This window comes from Theobroma cacao, chromosome 2 (genome assembly GCF_053813885.1).
Source record: "Theobroma cacao isolate CCN51 chromosome 2, ASM5381388v1, whole genome shotgun sequence".
Classification (NCBI taxonomy): domain Eukaryota; kingdom Viridiplantae; phylum Streptophyta; class Magnoliopsida; order Malvales; family Malvaceae; genus Theobroma; species Theobroma cacao.
In genome coordinates, this window is record NC_142640.1 from 22,095,983 (window position 1) to 22,101,982 (window position 6,000).

Below are 6,000 nucleotides of genomic sequence, written 5' to 3' on the forward strand. Positions count from 1 at the left end.
CACGTTTCCCAAGGTAAGCATTCAATTATAATCTTTTTTAACAAAAAATGTAAAAATATCAACTTGAAATCAATAATGAGATTATAAAACCATTTAAAGTGAGTAATAAGGCTTTTGAAGGTATAAGCGACAATAAATGCATTTTTCCTGTTAATAGAGGGTTTTAGCCTAACGTTTCCTGAGGTAAACATTCAATTGTAATCTGTGTTAAATAAAAATATAAAAAAATTCAATTTAAAACCAATAATGAGATTATAAAACCATTTAAAGCGAGTAATAAGACTTTTGTAGGCATAAGCGACAGTAAATGGACTTTTCCTGTCAATAGAGGGTTTTAGCTTAACGTTTCTCAAGGTAAGCATTCAATTATAATCTGTTTTAACAAAAAATGTAAAAAATTCAACTTGAAATCAATAATGAGATTATAAAACCATTTAAAGCGAGTAATAAGGCTTTAGAAGGCATGAGTGATAATAAATGGACTTTTCTTGTCAATAGAAAGTTTTAGATTAACCTTTCCCAAGCTAAGCATTCAATTATAATCTGTTTTAACAAAAAATGTAAGAAATTCAACTTGAAATCAATAATGAGAATATAAGACCATTTAAAGCGAGTAATAAGGCTTTTGAAGACATGAGCGACAATAAATGCATTTTTCCAGTTAAAAGAGGGTTTTAGCCTAACGTTTCCTGAGGTAAACATTCAATTTTAATCTGTTTTAAATAAAAATATAAAAAAATTTAATTTAAAATCAATAATGAGATTATAAACCCATTTAAAGCGAGTAATAAGACTTTTGTAGGCAAAAGCTACAGTAAATGGACTTTTCTTGTCAATAGAGGGTTTTAGCTTAACGTTTCCCAAGGTAAGCAATCAATTATAATCTGTTTTAACAAAAAATGTAAAAAATTCAACTTGAAATCAATAATGAGATTATAAAACCATTTAAAGCGAGTAATAAGGCTTTTGAAGGCATGAGCGATAATAAATGGACTTTTCTTGTCAATAGAAAGTTTTAGCTTAACGTTTCCCAAGCTAAGCATTCAATTATATTCTGTTTTAACAAAAAATGTAAAAAATTCAACTTGAAATCAATAATGAGATTATAAAACCATTTCAAGCGAGTAATAAGGCTTTTGAAGGTATAAGCGACAATAAATGTATTTTTCCTGTTAATAGAGGGTTTTAGCCTAACGTTTCCTGAGGTAAACATTCAATTGTAATCTGTGTTAAATAAAAATATAAAAAAATTCAATTTAAAACCAATAATGAGATTATAAAACCATTTAAAGCGGGTAATAAGACTTTTGTAGGCAAGAGCGACAGTAAATGGACTTTTCCTGTCAATAGAGGGTTTTAGCTTAACGTTTCCCAAGGTAAGCATTCAATTATAATCTGTTTTAACAAAAAATGTAAAAAATTCAGCTTGAAATCAATAATGAGGTTATAAAACCATTTAAAGCGAGTAATAAGGCTTTTGAAGGCATGAGCGATACTAAATGGACTTTTCTTGTCAATAGAGAGTTTTAGCTTCACGTTTCCCAAGCTAAGCATTCAATTATAATCTGTTTTAACAAAAAATGTAAAAAATTCAACTTGAAATCAATAATGAGATTATAAAACAATTTAAAGCGAGTAATAAGGCTTTCGAAGGCATGAGCGACAGTAAATGCATTTCTCCAATTAATAGAGGGTTTTGGCCTAACGCTTCCTGAGGTGAACATTCAATTTTAATCTGTTTTAAATAAAAATATAAAAAAATTTAATTTACAATCAATAAAGAGATTATAAACCCATTTAAAGCGAGTAATAAGACTTTTGTAGGCAAGAGCGACAGTAAATTGACTTTTCTTGTCAATAGAGGGTTTTAGCTTAACGTTTCCCAAGGTAAGCATTCAATTATAATCTGTTTTAACAAAAAATGTAAAAAATTCAACTTGAAATCAATAATGAGATTATAAAACCATTTAAAGCGAGTAATAAGGCTTTTGAAGGCATGAGCGATAATAAATGGACTTTTCTTGTCAATAGAAAGTTTTAGCTTAACGTTTCCCAAGCTAAGCATTCAATTATAATCTGTTTTAACAAAAAATGTAAAAAATTCAACTTGAAATCAATAATGAGAATATAAAACCATTTAAAGCGAGTAATAAGGCTTTTGAAGACATAAGCGACAATAAATGCATTTTTCCTGTTAATAGAGGGTTTTAGCCTAACGTTTCCTGAGGTAAATATTCAATTTTAATCTGTTTTAAATAAAAATATAAAAAATTCTAGTTTAAAATCAATAATGAGATTATAAAAACATTTAAAGTGAGTAATAAGGCTTTTGTAGGCATGAGCGACAGTAAATGGACTTTTCTCGTCAATAGAGGGTTTTAGCTTCACGTTTCCCAAGGTAAGCATTCAATTATAATCTGTTTTAACAAAAAATGTAAAAAATTCAAATTGAAATCAATAATGAGATTATAAAACCATTTAAAGCGAGTAATAAGGCTTTTGAAGGTATAAGCGACAATAAATGCATTTTTCCTGTTAATAGAGGGTTTTAGCCTAACGTTTCCTGAGGTAAACATTCAATTGTAATCTGTGTTAAATAAAAATATAAAAAAATTCAATTTAAAACCAATAATGAGATTATAAAACCATTTAAAGCGAGTAATAAGACTTTTGTAGGCATAAGCGACAGTAAATGGACTTTTCCTGTCAATAGAGGGTTTTAGCTTAACGTTTCTCAAGGTAAGCATTCAATTATAATCTGTTTTAACAAAAAATGTAAAAAATTCAACTTGAAATCAATAATGAGATTATAAAACCATTTAAAGCGAGTAATAAGGCTTTAGAAGGCATGAGCGATAATAAATGGACTTTTCTTGTCAATAGAAAGTTTTAGATTAACCTTTCCCAAGCTAAGCATTCAATTATAATCTGTTTTAACAAAAAATGTAAGAAATTCAACTTGAAATCAATAATGAGAATATAAGACCATTTAAAGCGAGTAATAAGGCTTTTGAAGACATGAGTGACAATAAATGCATTTTTCCTGTTAAAAGAGGGTTTTAGCCTAACGTTTCCTGAGGTAAACATTCAATTTTAATCTGTTTTAAATAAAAATATAAAAAAATTTAACTTAAAATCAATAATGAGATTATAAACCCATTTAAAGCGAGTAATAAGACTTTTGTAGGCAAGAGCGACAGTAAATGGACTTTTCTTGTCAATAGAGGGTTTTAGCTTAACGTTTCCCAGGGTAAGCATTCAATTATAATCTGTTTTAACAAAAAATGTAAAAAATTCAACTTCAAATCAATAATGAGATTATAAAACCATTTAAAGCGAGTAATAAGGCTTTTGAAGACATAAGCGACAATAAATGCATTTTTCCTGTTAATAGAGGGTTTTAGCCTAACGTTTCCTGAGGTAAATATTCAATTTTAATCTGTTTTAAATAAAAATATAAAAAATTTCAGTTTAAAATCAATAATGAGATTATAAAAATATTTAAAGTGAGTAATAAGGCTTTTGTAGACATGAGCGACAGTAAATGGACTTTTCTCGTCAATAGAGGGTTTTAGCTTCACGTTTCCCAAGGTAAGCATTCAATTATAATCTGTTTTAACAAAAAATGTAAAAAATTCAACTTGAAATCAATAATGAGATTATAAAACCATTTAAAGCGAGTAATAAGGCTTTTGAAGGCATGAGCGATAATAAATGGACTTTTCTTGTCAATAGAAAGTTTTAGCTTAACGTTTCCCAAGCTGAGCATTCAATTATAATCTGTTTTGACAAAAAATGTAAAAAATTCAACTTGAAATCAATAATGAGAATATAAGACCATTTAAAGCGAGTAATAAGGCTTTTGAAGACATGAGCGACAATAAATGCATTTTTCCTGTTAATAGAGGGTTTTAGCCTAACGTTTCCTGAGGTAAACATTCAATTGTAATCTGTTTTAAATAAAAATATAAAAAAATTCAATTTAAAATCAATAATGAGATTATAAAACCATTTAAAGCGAGTAATAAGACTTTTGTAGGCAAGAGCGACAGTAAATGGACTTTTCCTGTCAATAGAGGGTTTTAGCTTAACGTTTCCCAAGGTAAGCATTCAATTAAAATCTGTTTTAACAAAAAATGTAAAAAATTCAACTTGAAATCAATAATGAGATTATAAAACCATTTAAAGCGAGTAATAAGGCTTTTGAAGGCATGAGCGATACTGAATGGACTTTTCTTGTCAATAGAGAGTTTTAGCTTCACGTTTCCCAAGCTAAGCAATCAATTATAATCTGTTTTAACAAAAACTGTAAAAAATTCAACTTGAAATCAATAATGAGATTATAAAACCATTTAAAGCGAGTAATAAGGCTTTTGAAGGCATGAGCGACAGTAAATGCATTTCTTCTGTTAATAGAGGGTTTTAGCCTAACGTTTCCTGAGGTAAACATTCAATTTTAATCTGTTTTAAATAAAAATATAAAAGAATTCAATTTAAAATCAATAATGAGATTATAAAACCATTTAAAGCGAGTAATAAGGCTTTTGTAGGCATGAGCGACAGTAAATGGACTTTTCTTGTCAATAGAGGGTTTTAGCTTCACGTTTCCCAAGGTAAGCATTCAATGATAATCTGTTTTAACAAAAAATGTAAAAAATTCAACTTGAAATCAATAAAGAGATTATAAAACCATTTAAAGCCAGTAATAAGGCTTTTGAAGGAATGAGCGATAATAAATGGACTTTTCTTGTCAATAGAAAGTTTTAGCTTAACATTTCCCAAGCTAAGCATTCAATTATAATCTGTTTTAACAAAAAATGTAAACAATTCAACTTGAAATCAATAATGAGAATATAAGACCATTTAAAGCGAGTAATAAGGCTTTTGAAGACATGAGTGACAATAAATGCATTTTTCCTGTTAAAAGAGGGTTTTAGCCTAACGTTTCCTGAGGTAAACATTCAATTTTAATCTGTTTTAAATAAAAATATAAAAAAATTTAACTTAAAATCAATAATGAGATTATAAACCCATTTAAAGCGAGTAATAAGACTTTTGTAGGCAAGAGCGACAGTAAATGGACTTTTCTTGTCAATAGAGGGTTTTAGCTTAACGTTTCCCAGGGTAAGCATTCAATTATAATCTGTTTTAACAAAAAATGTAAAAAATTCAACTTCAAATCAATAATGAGATTATAAAACCATTTAAAGCGAGTAATAAGGCTTTTGAAGACATAAGCGACAATAAATGCATTTTTCCTGCTAATAGAGGGTTTTAGCCTAACGTTTCCTGAGGTAAATATTCAATTTTAATCTGTTTTAAATAAAAATATAAAAAATTTCAGTTTAAAATCAATAATGAGATTATAAAAATATTTAAAGTGAGTAATAAGGCTTTTGTAGACATGAGCGACAGTAAATGGACTTTTCTCGTCAATAGAGGGTTTTAGCTTCACGTTTCCCAAGGTAAGCATTCAATTATAATCTGTTTTAACAAAAAATGTAAAAAATTCAACTTGAAATCAATAATGAGAATATAAGACCATTTAAAGCGAGTAATAAGGCTTTTGAAGACATGAGTGACAATAAATGCATTTTTCCTGTTAAAAGAGGGTTTTAGCCTAACGTTTCCTGAGGTAAACATTCAATTTTAATCTGTTTTAAATAAAAATATAAAAAAATTTAACTTAAAATCAATAATGAGATTATAAACCCATTTAAAGCGAGTAATAAGACTTTTGTAGGCAAGAGCGACAGTAAATGGACTTTTCTTGTCAATAGAGGGTTTTAGCTTAACGTTTCCCAGGGTAAGCATTCAATTATAATCTGTTTTAACAAAAAATGTAAAAAATTCAACTTCAAATCAATAATGAGATTATAAAACCATTTAAAGCGAGTAATAAGGCTTTTGAAGACATAAGCGACAATAAATGCATTTTTCCTGCTAATAGAGGGTTTTAGCCTAACGTTTCCTGAGGTAAACATTCAATTTTAATCTGTT